Raw genomic sequence first — 19,759 nt, forward strand, 5'->3', positions numbered from 1 at the left:
GATATATTACATCGCCAACAGCACTCGTCAGGGTGAGATCCTCCATCTTCTGCACTGTCGACGCCATGTTGGAAATCAAAGTAAGCGGTCTTTCTCCCGTGATTACTCGGGCACGCGAGCGCTCAATAATCACTGGCCGTTCAGAAGCTAGCGATAGCTCGCGATAGCAATCACTCACTCTCCTGAACACGCCTCGGATCTTGATTTCCTCCAATTGATCTATGGTCAAGCCCGCCCTCAAACACGATGAGCCAATCACAGTGCGCGGAGCAAACTTAATAAACTCGGACTTTCTGAGTTCCTCGTCCGGAGAAATGCATTGCAGTTCGTCAGTTTTCGGTTCTTTTTTCGGTCTGGTTTTTTTTCTTTCATTTTAAACTTTAAAATGGTCAAACGTGGTGCATGGGGTACATGCAAATCGGATACGAGGTATCCTGACAAGCTGGGCGGTGGTGTGTTTTTGATTTTTTTTTAAAAAATCTTTTCAAATCCACTTTCAAATCGAGACAAGTGTCTGCTTTGGATAAAGATTGGTGGTCGTCCACTGCACCAACTAAACGTGGATGAAGTTAATACTGATGTCTTCATCTGTTCTAAGGTAAGTCAACATAGTTTATCGTTTAACTTTTATCACGTTTCATTGTTACCTGTATACGGTATGTTAGCCTGAAGCTGAAGCTTTTGATCGATCTTATTAACAATAAAATCACTTATATAACCTTCCAAAGTATAGCTAAGCCTGTAGTGCATTCAACCTTAATCAGAATTCGTTTTGCAGTGATGAAACAATGTCAGAACATGTGCATCAGATATTATGATCTAATTCAATTGAAGAATCTTTATTTTGTTTTCTTAGAGCCATTTAGAGGTAGACTTGCTGGTGTGTTTGAGGGCACGAACTGACGGACAATTGTTCTCCCTTAGGATCTTCTGGTAAACATCAGAATTGAATTTCCATCAACCACAGCTAGTCCCGAGGCAGCAAAGCAGCCCCAGACCATACAACTGCCACCTGTTGGCATTGTGTTCTTTTTGCCAAATGCTGTGCCATTTTTATGCCAGATTTAATGGGCTCCATAACATTCAAAAAGTTCAATTTTTGACTCATAAGTCCATTGGATGTTTCTCCAAAAGTCTTGATATCACAGTTGCCATGGCGCCCAATTGGCCCCGCCTGTGTGACGCCCGCTGCGGCTCATTGACAGATTGGCTTTCCGTTTTTTTTAAGCTCAGTGCTCTTTTCGTTTGTCAGTCTGCAACGAACCTCTGCCCCGCAAGGCGTGGGTTCTGTCTCGGTCCTGTTTTCCTATAGGTATTTCCTGTCCGGTATTGTTCCCGTTCATTTTGTTTTGTTTCCGTCTATTTTTGTCCTGTTTATTATTTTCTCCAGTTTTCGTTCCCATCTAGTTTGTCCTGTTTATTTTCGATATCCTGTTTTATTATCTATCCTGTCTGTCCCGTCCTGTTCGGTATCGACCCCATCTGTCCGATATCAACTCGGGCAATTGGTATCGATCTCGTCGGCCTCTGGCTTCATTTCATGCCAGACTGCTGCCTAACGTGCATGACTCCCCAAAATAAAAGGCTTGTGTGAGTAACGTCACGCGTTTGGGTCCTGATCCGATTCTGGTTCATAGAATAGAATAGAATAGAATAGAATATACCTTTATTGTCATTATTACAAATGGGCTAACATATTGTGACAACGAAATTGGGCATGACACTCCAGTTTTACACATTCATAGTGAGGTATGAGCAAGAAGATAAAGGAACAGAGAAGATAATGTTATAAGACAAGGGGGATAAGGCTATAGTTATAATTTACATGGTATTTACACAAGAAATGTCGGCATGTGGGATGTTACATACAGGGTTGTCGTGATAACGTTGGTATCGTAACGGTTGTGCAATATTGCATTTGGTGCAAAGTCATCATAGTGCAAAAATAGTCAGCATGAAACAGGAAATGGTCAGACATTGTGCAATTTGAGCATTAAACGTAGTGCAGTCGACATGTGCAAGAACAAGACATGAGTAACATTATATTCGTATGAGGTAGTGTTGGCACGAGTTTTCAGGTTTTTTTTTGTGCGGTGTCTGTTTGAGCAGTGAACAAACATAGTGCAGACAGCATGTACGTGAGTACCATTTTACATACGTGTGAGGTAGTTTTTTTGCAACAGTTTTCAGTTTTTTGTGCGGTGTCTGTTTAGGGTGGTAATGGCTGTGGGGAAGAAACTGTCTCTGAGTCTGTTCGTTTTTGCTTTGTGTGACCTGTAGCGCTTGCCGGAAGGCAGCAGGTCGAAGAGATGGTGGCCGGGGTGAGAAAAGTCCTTGATGATGTTTTCTGCTCTGCTGAGGTAGCGAGAGCAGGCAATGTCCTCCAGACTGGGCAGAGAGCAGCCGACGATTCTCTGGGCTGTTTTGATGATCCTCTGGAGCTTTTTCCTGTCTGCTGCTGTGCACCCAGCATACCACACCGTGATGCAGTATGTTAGGATGCTCTCCACTGTGGCTTTGTAGAAGGACACCTGCAGCTGCTGTTTTAGGTTATTTTTCCTGAGCAATCTCAGGAAGTGCAGTCGCTGCTGGGCCTTCCCTACCACCGCTCTGGTGTTTGCAGACCAGGAGAGGTCGTCGGAGATGTGCACGCCCAGGAAAAGACACTTGAGCATAATCAAGATGCTTTTTGGCAAAATGTGAGACAATTCTTTGTGTTGTTTTTTGACAGCAGTGTTTTTGCCTGGCAACTCTCCCATAGATGCTGTGTTTGGCCAGTGTCTTTCTTATGGTGGAGTCATGAACACTGACCTTGACTGAGGCCAACTGGGCCTGCAGTTCCTTGGATGTTTTTTGAGGTTCCTTACTTCTCACATAGGGCCAGATAGATCTAGATTTTTATTTCCTTAATAAACAGAATCAACATTTCAAAACTGCATTTTGTATTTCCTTTGGTTCTTACTGTTTAATATTAGAGTGATATGAGAGTGAGTGTGAATAAGCGAAAAACACAAAATTCAACACTGTAACTACCTGTTAACTAATACGATTCTACCAAGTTTATTTTTTCTAAAATATTTAAGTATGACCATATTCAGGAATTATTACGACTTTCATTCAACATGTGAATTTTTTGCGTATCTTAAGTGAAACTTATTTTATCTTATTAGACATCATTTTATTTGCCCATGGTTTACAAAATCTCGTAAATCAGTCGAGAATTCGCATGCACGCGCGGATTAGTTTGTGTCCTTTGTATTGTTCTTTGTTTTCTAACCTGAGTTTAAAGGGACAGTGTGTATTATTTAGCACCTACTAGTCGTTTAAAAACCTAATTAATTAGAAATGTATTATTAATTTAAAAAAGTAAGAATACATTTACTTTTACATAAAGAAATAAGATATTAGAATGTATTTTAAATAACATGACCCTCACCTAGAGGGAACTGACATAAATATCCGCCATCTTGCTGCTACGGGGACCCCAAAAACCTTGCTGAAGGGCAGGCAAAAAAAAACATTGAAGAAAAAATGTGCGTCTTGGTCACTTTGATTTTCCGTAGTTTGTATTCTTCCTTTTAGCATTTGTTTTCAGCTGTTCTATATAAAAAAGGAACATGTAGTGGTAATTAATACACACTGTCACTTTAGGCTGTATGTCGGTATGGGCTCACTGCAAAAACGGCAGTTAAAAATGTTTTGCATTATACTTCTCCAGAGAAAAACGTTAAAAAAAAAAGAATTATTATTAGCATTTTTCAATTAATTTCCCTCATTTTTCTACCCTGACTTCTTGCAGCTCAACGTAGAAAAAAATTGGAAAATAATTGTATCAGATTAAGAAAAATATTGTCGACAGTATTTGTTTTGTATAAGAAACACACTACTTACTCAAAATTGTATTTTTTTCTCCCAACATAAGAATAAGTACTCGGGTAGAAAGATGATTGAAAAATTAAGAACCATCGTAGAATAACTAACAGGTACATTTTATTTACAAGGAACTGTTATTCCAAATTAAAGGGACATTGTGTAATATTTAGCGCCTCTTAGTGGTAAAAAAAACATTATACATTCCTGCATTGTTTGAAAATAGTGAAAGTGGAGAAATTTGTAATTGTTTTACATAACATGAGGCTCACCTAGAAGGAACTGAGATGATCGTCCTCCATCTTATTGCTACGGGTACCCCTAACGTCAAAAACATTTTGAACGGTCCAGCAAAGAAATGAGAACAAAATAGTGGGGTTTGTCTTCTTTAAAGGGACAGTGTGTAACATTTAGTGCCTCATATTGATACAGAAAAAAACTTAATTTAGTAAAAAACAGAACATTGATTGGAATAATAGGAAAAATACATGAACTATAATACCAATGTTTTTTTTTAATAAATATTAATATGTCGAGAAATGTGTATGTATCTTGCTGCTACACTGTAGTCATTTGGCACTGTTTTTTTGTCCACATTAGACTATACAGACCATCTCGTGGTCAAATATTGCACAATGTACCTTAAATCCGCCATAATTTGTAAATTTCCTTGTGCTTTTAAGCACTCATTTTGGGTTGCACTGCACAATACAGCAAGATTTGGTTGTCAAATATAACACAGGTTCCCTTTAAAGAAACTATTAGTTGTTTGTGTGTCACTCCTCAGCTAGCTCCCTTTCCAAAAAAACATCTAACCCTAACCCTAACCCTTAACAATAAACCCTAACCCCTAACCATAACCGCTAAGCTTAACCCCAACCCTAACCCAAATCTTTACCCTTAACCGTAACCTTAAAACCTAACCTTCTAACCGGGAGGCCTAACCCTAACCTTTGACCCCTAACCCTAAACTTAACCCCCTAACCCTAAACCTAACCTTCTAACCCGAAGATTTAACCATAACCCTAACCCCTAACCCTAACTCTTAACCCGTTACCGTAACCTTAACCCTAACCTTAATCCTCACTCCTAACCCCTAACCCAAACCTTAAAACCCCCTAACACGTTATCCTTAACCTCCAAACCTAACCCTAAACCTTAAACCTAACTCTAAACCATAACCCCAAATGCTAAGCCTAAAACTTAACACCTAACCCGAACCCCTAACCTTATGACCTTATAACTCCCTAACCCTACTCCTAACCTTTACTTCATCCCTAACCCCTAACCTTAACCACTAACCCCTAACACAAAACCATAAACCCTAACACTAACGCTAACCCTAAGCCCTAGCTCTAACCCTAGCCCTAACCCCTACCCTCTAATTCTAACCCCTAACCCAAACCTAAACCCAAACCCTAACCCTACCCTCACCTAACCTTTACCCCTAAACCCCTAACCCTAACACTTTATCCCTAACTCCTAAACCCTTCCCTAAACCATAACCCCAAATGCCTCAAACTTAACCCCTAACCTTATGACCTTATAATCCCCTAACCCTACTCCTAACCCTAACCCTAACCTTTACCCCTAAACCCCTAACCCTAACACTTTATCCCTAACCCCCAAACCCAATCCTAAACCCTTCCCTAAACCATAACCCCAAATGCCTCAAACTTAACCCCTAACCCAAACCCCTAACCTTATGACCTTATAATCCCCTAACCCTACTCCTAACCCTAACCTTTACCTCATCCCTAACCCCTACCCTTAACCACTAACCCCTAACCTTAAACAATAACCCCCAACACTAATGCTAACCCTAAGCCCTAGCCCTAACCCCTACCCTTTAACTCTAACCCTAACCCCTAACCTAAACCCTAACCATAACCCTAACCCTTAACCCTGACCCTCAACCCCTAACTCTAACCCATAGCCCAATTTCGTTGTCACAATATGTTAACCCATTTTGTAACAATGACAATAAAGGTATATTCTATTCTATTCTATTCTATTCTATTCTATTCTATTCTATTCTATTCTATTCTATTCTATTCTATTCTATTCTAACCGCTTACTCCCAACACTTAAACCCAACCCCTTAAAACTAACCCTAACCCTGAAAAATCAGCGGATGATACCCACGAGCTCCTATTTTTAATCAAAAAATAAAATGCTTGGGTTGCAAGACGACAGGAGAAGCCTGTGTGTTGAATCGGCAGAATAGTATCGCAGCTAAACAGACTCATAATCCTGGGTAAATGAATGCAAATGGATTTCAAGTAATATGATCACGAAGCTGGCTATACAGTAACATCAAAGACACAACCGTCACCCTCAAGTTTTGTGTCTTCAACTGACATTTCGAATCAAAGAATGTCCTCTTTGTTGCGTTTAATGACCCGAACCTTACGACAGAAGGATTGTGTTATCTGGTTATAAATCCAAAATGTCAAGAGGGAAGTCACTTGTTTTTAAAGCTTTGTCTTCTTAGTCATTTGTGACCGAGAGAATATTCAAACGATGGTATTGACAGGGTCCAAAGAGGGGGAGTCTATGGGCCAGATCAAGCCCGCAGAAGGATTTTCATCTAAACCACGAGACAAGGCTTGTAATCTAAGAAGAGGGTTCAAGTACAAGTCATGGACACACTGTTTAAGGCAATACGATTGCACTAACGTGTGGTGCGTGGATTTCTCTCTTAAACACAACATCTGCTACTAAACTTCACTTCTAATCCCCAGTGATTGGAAATGTTTAGTTAACACCTGTATTGAAAAAAAAACAAACTCAAATATAATTTTGGGTGTCTTTAAAGAATCCCAAAGAAGCTTTATAACAGATATGAAATCTAACAGCAAAGATCCAAAATGCAGGTGAAACGTTTCATAAAAAACAAATGCAAAGCAGAAATGACTTTAAAATCATCATGTGAATAATTTACCTTATTTATGCTTAATTTACTGTTTGTGTGGTGTTTTTGTCACTTTTCAGTTTGCATGAGTTTCTCTGAGTTAAATAAACTGTAAAGGAAATGGATTCAATTGTTGTTTTCCTCTTCAATTGTTTTTCTTTTTTTCTAATTGTTACAAATTCATGATTTGAAGGAAAAAAAACAATAATCATTTATAACTGAATTGTATATCCCAGAAGTGAATTCATGTTTATTTGTATATCCATCAATCACAAGTAGTCTCAAAGGGCTGCACAAAGAATACATAGACATCATCATCAACATGGAAGACAATTAATAACAGAATGTCCAGTTGACTGCTGGCTGAGGTCAACATCATTCCTAAGCTATTGGATATAAGTGTGTTTTAAGCTTCGATTTTAACATTTCCACTGAGGTTGCAGATTGAATCTCAGAGGACGCAGCATTCCACAGCACCGAGTCCCAAATGTAAAACTCTCTCAAACCTGTGGATTTCTTCTTGGCTCTTAGGATCACTTGTAGACCAGCATTTAAAGCGAAAGCCCCAAAAATAAACATAGGGGGAATTAAATTTAAATCCTAATTTAATTGCTGGCTTCCAATGATCTCCAGTCCTACAGCTAAGGCATACTTTTTAGATGGATAGATAGATACTTTATTCATCCCCGTAGGGAAATTTACACTTGCAGCAGTCTCCCTTGTTGTTTATTAATAGATTAACAGGATGCCCTCGGGGTGCTTTGTTGGAGTTTAGCCACAGCGGAGTGGATGGCATCACACGCTATTCCAAAAGTTTGACGTCCCTGCAGCAGGTGGAAATCTTTGTGCCCAGGGATACACCACCTCGTGTTAGCGAGTCCACCCCCTCTCCGCTTCCCCCAGGCTTTCGTGTCTCCGTCTAACAGCGCTGAAGCCGGGTAGCTCCGGGTAGCTCCGAGTGGCTCCACGTTAGCGTCAGGGATGCTAGACGTGAGCCACGTTTCCGTAAAACACAGCAAGTGCACTCTCTGTGCGCTTTGTTTTTCACCAGCACAGCCAGTTCGTCGGTCTTATTTGGTAGAGAGTTCACATTTACCATGATTACGGCCGGTACCGAAGACTTATAACGCCGCTAGCCTCTTAGCTAGCTCCGGCTCTCCATCCATGATAGGGCCCCCTCATCACGCCGGCACGAGAATTCTTCAGGGCAAGGAGTTGATTACTCGAATAAACGCATTTTTGTTGCGTTAAAACCCATAACGATAGGATAGAAATAGAGGTAAGATCGGGCCAAAAAAAAGCACCCGAGCCCGACGCAGGCCCGAGGGGTATTAAACCCGACCCGGACCGAGCCCGACTAATTAACTGGATTTGCTGGCCCGGCCCGAAAGGGGCCCGAAATTACATATTTTATTTATAAGGAGGGGTGATTTATGATAACAAATTAAACTCTGCCTTTTGTTACAACATCTAGGCCTAAGTTAAATAAAACTGTATAAACATTTACATCTTTTATATTTCTGTGTCTGCACTGCAGATGTTACATTAAGCGACAATCTGTCATTGACGGTTTTTTTTTTTTGAGGTAGCGAAAACATTTAAGGGCGTCCGTCATTTTGACGACTTGATCATTGGGCCATAATCCACAGCAGCAGTAGTAGTACGTCCTTAAGATTTTAGCGCAGCACTTTCACTGAGGGGGTGTTGACGTGTTGTGCCCTTTTCCGACTCGTATGCAAATTCCCCCCCCCCCTGATCGTATTCTATATAAAACGCTTATTAAAACAATAAAGCGAGCTAATTATAATAATTGGGAGATCCTAGTCTATATAACGGGTTTATTTAAACAATAAAGCGTGATTTTATTCTGCAAATTGCGTTTTTTAACGCGGATGAAAATGTCACCAACGTCAATGTACGCTTCCGACAAAAGCGATCGTATTCTATATAAAACGCTTATTAAAACAATAAAGCGAGCTAATTATAACAATTGGGAGATCCTAGTCTATATAACGCGTTTATTTAAACAATAAAGCGCGATCGTATTTTACAAAATGCGTTTGTTAATGCGGATGGAAAAGTCACCAACGTCACTGTATGCTATGATTTCCGCAATCACAACTAATTGTACACAAATAATATTTATTTGATTTACTATAATATCCGTATGTAATGTCTTTTTTATTGTGAATGAAACCCTGGTTGCATTGGATCCCGCGGTGTAAACAAATTATTATTAAGAGGACAGCATTCACGTCACGTCACGTGCACAGAGCATGCTCTGGCTCCGTTAAAAGCAATTACAGCTCCTTCTCCGTTTTATCCAAATTATTTATTTTATAACAAGTATTCCTTGGTCTAGTATCCATACATAGTTTAAGTATATATTTTTAATGAACATATATTTATAATTATTAATTAATTAAAAAAAAAAAAAAAAAAAAGCAGGACCGAACCCGACCCGACCCGACCGTATGACTGACATTTCAGGCCCGACCCGGCCCGAAATTGCCTCGGGTTCGGGTTCGGGCTCGGGCCATAAATCTTAGGTCTAGATAGAAAGTAATCCAAAGTGTAGTTGTCAAACGGGACGAAAAACACCGAAGATAGAAGCAGACACTTAAAACAATATATCACAAAAAGTGCGAAATAACACGGAGCTGCTGGAAAGGCGCCGCTTTGATCTTTTATGTGCTTAATTTACCGAGGTTATTTGTCTATAATGCGCACCCTTAATTTATTATTAGATACAGTATTGGTATTACATTTTGTTTTTCTTTTTCCCATCTCGGAATTAGAGGTCGGATGCACCGGGAATCAAACCCAGGTTGCCGCATTGTGTTTGTAAGGTTTATTATCACATAATCTAGGGAATTGCAATCATAAATAAGAAGAGCCATTAGCTGAGTTTGACAGGAATCCATACGACTGGCTTGGATTCAAATCACTAAATACTCTAGGTTTTATGATTTATTTTTAATTTTTGGTGGAATTGATTTAGACGGGCAAAACGTCATATTTGGCCAACATGTACAACATCAGTTTTGAAAACCAAAACAACTAGAATGGTTGTGAAAGATTCAAATCCGGCCAAACTTGTTCTGACCTGGAAAGCTGCTGAGTCAGCAAAACAAAAAATGCCAAGTCAGCTACTTTTGGGCAGTTTTCTCATCTGGGATAACTTACCTATTATCGCAGATGAGAAGTTTCTATTCAATGTTGTTATGGCCTAGGAGAGTGGAATGTTTTTCTGCAGTATTCCTACAGGCTAAGGCAAATTAAACCAAAGTGTTTTAAGAATTTTTAACGCCTTTTGAAACCAAATTTCAGACCAAGTCAACAATAACAACAAAATAAAACTAAACAGACACGACGAAATACCCCAAGTGAATTAGAGGCAATTTTAAACAAATGTTTACTTTAAGGGTGGCACGGCAGCTGAGTAGTTAGCGCGTCCGTGGCATTGTTCTGAGGTCAAGGGTTCAAATCCAGCTACCAGCCTACCTGTGGGTTTGGATGTTCTCTCCGTGTTTGCGTGGCTTTCCTCCGGACACTGCAGTTTCCTCCCGCATTTCAAAAACATGCATGTCAGGTTAATTGGCTGGTCTAAATTGTCCCTGGGTGTAAATGAGTGAGTTGTCTGTCTTTGTGTGCCCTGCAACTGGCTGGCAACCAGTTGAGGGTGTCCCCTGCCCACTGCCCGAAGATAGTTGGGATAGGCCTTATCACCCCTGCCACTATACTGATGTAGAATAAGTATATAGAATATAAATGAATGGATGTTTATTTCAATTTTTTTAAAATCACATTTAGGTCCAGTTGAAAATGTTCCATCTGAAAAACAGCACCCTCCAATGTTTTAGACACAGAAAACAATAAATTAGAAATTTACAGTACTTCAGTACTACTGTTAATTCCAAAGAATTCTTCTGCTACATTCATGAAGCATTTTCATCATGATTTATGAACAATGACTTTTTGGTCCTGTGTAAACCATTTTTGAAAAACACTGCATAACACTGCTATTCTGATGGTCAATTTTGAGTGTAGCATCATAAAAAAACCCATGCATGGAAAAAAAAACCTTTGTACGTACCCTGGATGTGGACAATTGATAAATACTACTAAATATTTGTGTTCACATTTTGGATTTAAGACATTTTAATGCCAATCAATGTCTTATTTTTCGAATAGTAAATTTTATGCCCTTTAAGACTTTCCAAGTATCCCACTATCCTGGGAAAAAATGCTGGGTCAACTTTTTGGGGGCATTTTTCACAACTAGGGTAACCTACTTGACTGTCTGTGAAAGATGGTGGTAATATCTAAACTTCTTCCCCCTTTTCCTGGGTTGGACAGACACACAAAGAATTTCAACAGATGAGATGCAAATGGGCAGTAAATAAATGGAAACGCACTTGACCTTTTGGCTAAGACTCCTCCTTATACCAGATATCTCTTAACTCCTCCTCTAAACACTCTAGCCTTTCAGGACCAGAAGAGACAGGACCCACTTGCGTTACGTTTCTCTCAGTTTTATTGAAAGGAAAGGTTGCGGGTAGCAGGTCGCTCTGAACACGGAAGTGGGACTTCCGTGGCGAGCGATGGCGGTGTCGGCAACGGAAAAACGCGTCAGTAGCCAGGACAGGAGAGCATAACCGTGGTCGGGGTCCGAAGCGAGTCGTGAGCCAGGAAAGGAGAGTAGACGTGGTCGAGGACAAAAATGATCGAAAGCCGGGTCGGGAGGGTAGACGTGATCAGGATCGAAACCGGGTCGAAGCCGGGGGACAGACAAGGGCAAAAAACAGGTTGTAGTCAGGGTTGAAAAAAAGGCTTGCCTAGTGTAAACTAAAGTTCGCAGACGGACTGACAACAGGTGACAGAAAGGAGTGGGTTTAAATAGAGACAGGGAGCCAATCAGTGTCCGAGGCAGTTGGCGCCAAAGGGGCGGGCTCAGGTGCAATCATGACATAGCCAATCACAACGCAGCACAGAATGCAACTTTTGTTTAACACAAATTTATGTACATACAGTAAACTAATCTTGCATATTTGTTTTCAAATCTGTTTCGGTCAATTCCCTGCTACTTGTATTTTACCATTCATGGGGTTCCGCACTCTATGTTAATTATTCCACGTTGTCCTGATTCTGTCTTATCGTAACCTGCCTAGTGAATGTTCATATTTTGAGAAAGGTTCTTTTTGTGCTTCCCGGTGAATGTGAGTTGAGAAGGTTCACGATTGCTACATTTTAATATGTGTTGTTTGACTTTTCAACACGATGCAAAAAGTGGAGCTGGATTTGAACCCACGCAGGAGGTACCCATGACATGAACTGTGCCACACATGCGCTAACCACTGCGTCCTCCCATTTTCTATAGTTTTTAATTTTAGATTCTTCAAATGTGTGAATATATAAAGTGACCAGAACAAAAAATGTATACTACAAAATAATGTGTTTGGACATCTCATCTCATCTCATTAGCCACACCGCTTATCCTCAGTAGGGTCGCGGGGGTGCTGGAGCCCATCCCAGCAATCATCGGGCAGTGGGCAGGGGACACCCTGAACTGGTTGCCAGCCAATCGCAGGGCACATGGGGACAGACAACTCACTCGATCATTCACACCTAGGGACAATTTGGACCGGCCAATTCACCTGAAATGCATGTTTTTGGAATGTGGGAGGAAACCGGAGTGCCCGGAGGAAACCCACGCAAGCACGAGAGAACATACAAACTCCGCACAGGAAGTCTGGAGCTGGATTTGAACCCACGCAGGAGGTTCCCAAGACATGAACTGTGCCGCACATGCGCTAACCACTGCACGTGTTTGGACATATTTTAAAAAAAAAACATCTAGTGTGTATTTGTAAATAACAAAAAAAAATGACTATAAACTGGTCATAAAACAGCACATAAGCCCTATATCATCCCATTTTATTGTTTTTAATGGGCCACTGCCTCGTAATAAACTGAATTACCATCACCATGGCAACCGCTGGAGGACTTCCCTGGACATTTCTGGTGATGGAGTATGATGTCATTGGCGCTACGTGGGTTACGTCTAGGGCTGCAGCAAATGGTCAATAATACTTTAAATTTAATCTAGATTATTTTGTAAATTACCAGGTGGACAACAAAACATTAGCTCAATAGGGAATTTTTGTATTATTTCATTATTTTTCAAAATGCAAGTTTACTTATCTTTGCTTTTTATTCAAATCAATATTGTTTATTTTAATCAATTACCTTTTTTTTTGTTACTAAATGATACATAATGCCTTTTAAATATAATTCAATTTTTTTTTTTTAGCATTTTACGATTAATTTTTCTCCTTTTTCTACGTGGACTTAAAACGTGAAAAATAACTTTACAAAGGTAATAAAATATAAATTGTTTTATTTTTTTGTATTTAAAAATACATTTCGTACGCGTGTACTACGTACATGTTTTTTTCTGCCTACATGCTTTTACGACTTTTGGAAGGCGACATTTGATTAAAAGGGAATTTATTGTTTCTAGTTGAAGGGACGTTGTGTATTTTTAGCGCCACCTTGTGGTAAAAAAATAATTTATTAAAAAAAGTTTTGATTTGAAAAACAAGTAAAATGCATAAACATATAAACATGAATATTTCTTTTAATACTTGTAGGTCAAATTTCTTTTATTGGTTTGACATAACGTGGTTCAAATAGAATTAGCTGACATAATTGTCTGCCATCTTGCTGCTAAGGGTACCCCAAAGCCCAAAACCTTTTGAAAGGTGGGCAAAATATAAATGAATAAATGACTGGCCTATATCGTTATTTTACAAGTATAAATTAATTGTTGTTTTCGGTCACTTTTAGTCTCGTTTGTCTGTATTTTTCCGAGGGCTTTGTAGCAATCGTTTTGACAACAGAATACAGCGACATCTAGTGGTCAAATAATACACTCTGTCCCTTTAAGAGTGCCTCAAAAATTACACATGCAAATAAAAAAACACTTGCCAAGAAAATGTGGTGGTTTTTTTTAATGTATTAAGAAAAGAATGGATGCGTACAGTATCAAAAATCCGACATAAGTATATAAAGAAGCAATTTATTATTCAATATTAACATATTGTTTCAAAAAGCTCTTAAGATTAAGATCAGTATCTAATTGGAATGATGTGGTGTCATGATTTCTGATGTGACCGCTCATTTGGCGCCAACCGCCCCGGGTCCTGATTGGCTCCCTGTCACTATTTGAACCCTGTCCTGTCAATCCCTGTTGTCACTCCGGCTGCGAATCTCCTTTTATATTAGGGTAGCCTTTTTTTTACCCTGACTCTCGCTTGTCCCGTTTTTGCTCCCGTTTGTCTCCGGCTACGACCTGTTTGGATCCCGACAACGTCTACTTTCCCGTCCGGGCTTATGACTCGTTTCCGACCCCTATCACGTCTTGCTCTCCCAGTCCCTACTACTGACCAGTTTTCTGCCCCTGACACCACCATCGCTCGCTACGGAAGATCCACTTCCGTGTTCGGATCACTATCCGAGTACGAGAGCGACTTGCTTCCCGCGCCCAGCGAACACCGGATTGTGGGCGCCTTCCTCTATCTTTCAATAAAACTTGTGGTAAACGTCACGCAAGTGGGTCCTGTTTTGGTTCTGACATGTGGGGTGTCTTGGGGAAGTTGGGCAAAAATGAAAAGAAAACTGAGCTTTTTTGGTTTTCACAAATTAACGGAACGGCTTTTTTTTACTTAATTATTCCTGATTATGGCTTGCTGTTTAAAGAGACAGTGTGCATTACTTGGTCTTTAGATGTCATTGTATTGTGTCGAAAGCACATTTATACGACAGTTCATGTATTTCAAGTTGCTACTTTAGAAAAAATACATCAAAATTGTTCTTTGTGCTAACAAGGAACAAAAAAGTAGCCTTCCGCTTCAAAAAGTTGGGGCCCCCCTGCACTAAACTATTAAGCGACATCTAGTGGTCAAATAATACACACTGTCCCTTTAAAGACATACATGTAATTGCAACTGTGGAATAATTTGTTTTTCTTTTACCACAACAAACCCGTGAGCGGGGGTGTCAGGTACTGGTGTTTTGGATTGGCCACTTGAGGTCTTATGTAAGCTTGTCTGCATTTAGAAATAGGGTTGAATTTGAGTTTACAGTTTTACTTTGAAGGTATGAACAAAGCAACCTTTCTTCCTGCACAAAAACTCTTAATTTCTCTCTCTCGCATTCTCTCTCTCTCACTCTCACTCCCTTTCTCTTACTCTCATCAGCACCGTGTGGTTGCCTCTCAAATGTGGAGCAGCATCAGCCGAGGATGAGCTGCCGGGCATCTCGTGACAAGACCACATAAGGGGAAAAAATCAAATAAAATCAGTCGAACTATCAAATTCAAGCAAAAAATATTCCAGCAAGATAATTCTCCCGCGGAGCAGCAAGGAAGACTAACTCAGACGGAGGATTTTCGTTGCCAGACTGCAAGTGTGTGTCAGCTGGAGGGTGTGAGCTTCATTCAGACTTGCAATCTGCCATGTGAAGGTTTTTTTTGCCATGCGGAGAGGCAGATAGTCAGGTAAGTCTATTCCTAATTTGTGGACGCTAAATTCCTTATGTTTATGGATTTAAACAACAACAAAAAAATCATATATATGAAAAATCCTGTCCAGGCATGACTCATAATAGACTGTTAAGTCTCAGGATTCAAGGGAAAGAGGTATTTACATTTGCTTCCATAAGCATTAATAATAAAGGAGCTTTTTTCTTGCAATAGGGTGTTGTAACGGATCATGACCTAATATATGATATTTATAAAAACCTTCACGAGGACTTTTTACGTATATCGTTATTGGTTTGTGATTAGGGGTGGGTGATACTGGGAATTTTGGTACGGATCCGATCCAGGCAGTATCGAACGAATCGGATACCGATACGTTTTGCTCGAGAATATCGTGATCGTTGAATGATTGAATCCTCCCCCCCTTGAGTTAGTTTATAATGAGGATAAAAGAAGCACGATTCAAGGTTCTCAATTTTTTTCCTTTTTTTAAATTAAATAACTCCATACAATGACAAATTTGACGCTACATATATATTTCTACTGTTTTGGAACAACATCAAGAGAGTCAAACCAAAAAAGCAGGTATGTTACAAAAATACAGATACTGTATAACAATGTCATCTAGTGAACTAAAATACCTTTCATTGAACAATATTTTAAAAATGAAGTCAGCAATGCAAATAAAGTGTCAACTTTCTCTCATTGGCTCTGTTGCCACAGGTTTTTGTTCATGAATAGTAACATGTTAAATTTTGGGTGTAGCTCGTTGCTCTCTGGAGGGTGAGCCCTTTCATGTGTTTATGTAGAATTGTGGTGTTGCCACAGTAGCAGAGCACTTTACCAAGTCAAGTAATGTTTATTTGTGACACCCTTAAACACAAGGTGTCCAGAGGGTTGCACAGACTATTGCAAACTACAGACTATTATTACACCATCTGATCTGAAACCTACACGAGGGCAAAGAAAAAATCGAAAACCTCAGCATGAGGAAAATGGAAGAAACCTTGCGAAGGGGCCGCACATAAGGTAATCCGCCTTCCAGGATGACTGGGCTGCAATGGATGTTTAACAAACATTAACTAACGATAAAAATTTAAATAAAATATGAAATAATTAATACAAATAAAAAATAAAATAAAAAGTGTGACCAAGTAGGCAATGAATGTGCATTAACAAACAATAAACATTGTCAACATGAAATATAGGTTGTTCATGAGCTATAGAATTTAAGTGTGATTTAAGCCTAAGTTTAAAAAGTTACACTGAGGTTGCAGATCGAATCTCAGGGGATAGAGCATGCCACAGGACTGGGGCCCGAATGGAGAACGCTCCCGAACCTGCGGATCTCTTCTTGGCTCCTGGGCTCCGGACATAGGGGGAAATTAAATATGAACGGTATGAGGGAGCAAGTCCATGCAAATTACACCGGGCAGGGTCTTTTCTGTAGGTGAAAGAAAAAAGTCCTGACCACGCTTTTGTCCCCGTCATTTTTAGCTCCTGAAAGGGGAATACGCAAAATTTTGGCCCTCTCTTCTGTCTGGCAGGCAGGATGCATCATAAGGCCAGGTAGGCAAAGTGTGCTGTTCAGTTACGTAATCAGGCTTAAACTGTGACCAATGGCGCTGGGTGAAAGAGAGAAGTGCTGCGCTATCTACATAGATAAGCGGCACTTAAGGCGGTTGGACCGAAGTATAGATCGGATGCAAATACTTTATTGATAATATCGATATTTGGATCGGACCGCCCACCCTAATTTGTAAATGAAGTGCATTCAACTGTTTTCGACAACAAACACTTTTTCAGGGATGAAAAAAAATCAATCAAGGCGGTGCGAAAAGCAAAGGAGAAGGTGTAAATGTGGGCGAGTGGGCAAAGTGATGCATGGGGAGTTTCCAACCGCCGTTGCTGCTAATGACGTGAAGATGGCGAGAACGTACCCCGCGAGATCCCCTCAAATGCACAGGCTAGAATGACACAAATTGCTGCCAGTCCAACGTGGCGCTGCAGCAAAGTAGTGCTGTGCTTTTATTGTCGCTCCCTCGAGTGCACCAGGATCTAAAAGCCATGCTTTTTTTAAAAAAAAAACATACCTCAATTCTGACTTTAAGTAGGAGAAATAGCAATGAATTATAAATGAGTCCCAGCTAGGGGACTGAGCTTCTGTCTGAACTCCGGATTTGCAATCAAAAGACGTCATATACCATATGATAGGTTTTTAGGTTAGTGGACACGCAAAATAAGAAGAGAAGACGTCAATGGATTTTGAACTTGCAAGGAGAACAGGAGAGGACTGTACAAGAAACCCTGACAATGACATTTCTGGTCTAAAAGCCCTCCCCTGTGACCACTTTTTCATTTTTTTTCCTGGTCACAAAAGCAGATCTGGCCTAAAGGATGTGGGAATTAAAGAACAGAAACATTATTGGCCGGTAATGGCAATCATGTAAACAGTTTAAAGTCAAAATAACGGATAACAGTTAAGTATGACAGTCAAAATACCCAACTGGCATCCTATGCAACCTCCTTTACAGGTGTCCAATATTAAAGATAGAATACTTATCAGTAAAGTGTAAGAGTCCTAGCTAAGGGACTGAGCTCTCAACTCAATTGAAAGACTTAAAACAAAATTAAACAAAATAAGGAGCGAAGAGATCAATGGATTTTAAACTCGCGAGGAGAACAGGAGAGGACTGTACAAGAAACCCCCTCAATCCCAAATGCCTGAGTCCTCACTTTTTATTAAATCTCCTGCACACTAAAGTAACCATTGTTAGTATATCACTCATAAATAAGGAACACATATTCTCCAAACGAGTTTACTCTCTAAGTGCCTAATAACCACTATAAGTAGGGTCACTTAAAATAACTGGTGTCAAAATAACACTTGCTACTCTTGGTAATAATTTCACTGTTAATTTAACACACGTAAAGAGTAAACCCTTAGTGAACATATGGCATTATTTACAAGTGTTGAATTAACACTGATCACTTGACTGTGTAGGTAATAAAAGGCATATCCACCCTAAAGGTTGTGGAAATTAAAAAACACTGATAGTGACAATGATGTAATAGTCAAAATAATGAACTGGCATCCTATGCAATCTCCTTTGCGGTTCTCCAATACTAAAAACTGAATAAATTTTGTCATACAAATATTTGTATGTTAATGGAAACTCGCAAAGTACCTCCTGAAAAGCAGCAACTGATATTTGGGCGATCGAGTCAATGTATGGTCTCTTGAACCACCTGCTACATAAATACAAATCATTGATTTTCATGTAATTGCTTATTCATTCATTCATTCATGCAATGGTCGACTGCTTATCGTCATAATGGTGTGCTGGAGTCCATCCAATATTCAGTAGATTTTCTAGAGGAAATTGTCAATTAGCCAAAAATGGGCAACTTTCACATTTACATAGGGTAACCCTTTCTCCTTAATTTGCAATGTCTTGGAAATTACTGCTTGCTGCCATTTTGAATATTTATACGTTTTAATAATCTATCAAAATTTTCTGCTCCATAGGGGTTTGTTTTAATATTTTTTATTTAACAGATTACAAATATGCCAAAATCCAAAAGTGGGCGCAATATCCACTTAAATTTTGATTTGTTTTGGCTTATTGATAAGTTTGTTCTGTTTTTAATATTGGATACACACAAAAGACATTGCATCCATCCATCTATTAAATATCTGCACCGCTTATCCTCACTAGGGTCACGGGGGTGCTGGAGCCCATCCCAGCTATCTACAGGCAGTGGGCAGGGGACACTCTGAAATAATTACCAGCCAGTTGCAGGGCTAACAAAGACAGACAACTCACTCGCTCATTCACACCAAGGGACAATTTGGACTGACAAATTAACATGCATGTTTTCGGAATGTGTGGAGCAAACCCATGCAGGTACGGGGAGAACATGCAAACCCCACACATGAAGGTTTGATCCCATGAACTGTGCCGCGGACGCGCTAACCAATCATCGGCCATGCTGCCATTGCAAAGGTTGTAAGTTACTTATTTTGACTATTATACTTCACTGTTGTTCGTCATTTGACTATTATGCACCTTTCACATCACATGTGGCAAACCTATGGCCCATTGCCCAAATGTGGCCCACCACATTATTTTATGTGGCCCTTGAGAGCTTAATATGTCATAGCCTCTAAAAATAACTTTTGACCCATAACTACATTTCCCACAGTCCCTCTCAATTTTATTATCAGTAAATTGACGGCTCACCACCAGAAGACAGTATTTCCATATTGATGCCGATAAGCAGAATGACAAATAAAGGATCCCCAAAAAGTCCAAAATTTGTAATACAGTGATAACTCTACAACAAGCGTATTTTTTCCCAGATTATGCTCTATCTAGAATCACTCGTATCCCGAGCAAATTTTCCAGATACTAAATAAAAGAAAACCAATT

At 39.8% G+C, this 19,759-nt stretch overlaps 1 protein-coding gene across 1 annotated transcript in view; it reads left to right on the forward strand.

Moving 5' to 3' along the window:
• Window positions 1-204: 204 nt before the first annotated feature.
• Window positions 205-19,759, forward strand: part of lingo2b (leucine rich repeat and Ig domain containing 2b) — a 105,768-nt gene continuing 86,213 nt past the window's right edge. The window contains exons 1-3 of the mRNA XM_088354340.1: window positions 205-598; window positions 15,046-15,344; window positions 16,824-16,895. The gene's annotated coding sequence lies outside the window, so the exon portion shown is untranslated. The remainder of the gene's footprint in view (window positions 599-15,045; window positions 15,345-16,823; window positions 16,896-19,759) is intronic.

This window comes from Urocampus carinirostris, chromosome 15 (genome assembly GCF_059441175.1).
Source record: "Urocampus carinirostris isolate Australia breed hairy pipefish chromosome 15, RoL_Ucar_1.0, whole genome shotgun sequence".
Classification (NCBI taxonomy): domain Eukaryota; kingdom Metazoa; phylum Chordata; class Actinopteri; order Syngnathiformes; family Syngnathidae; genus Urocampus; species Urocampus carinirostris.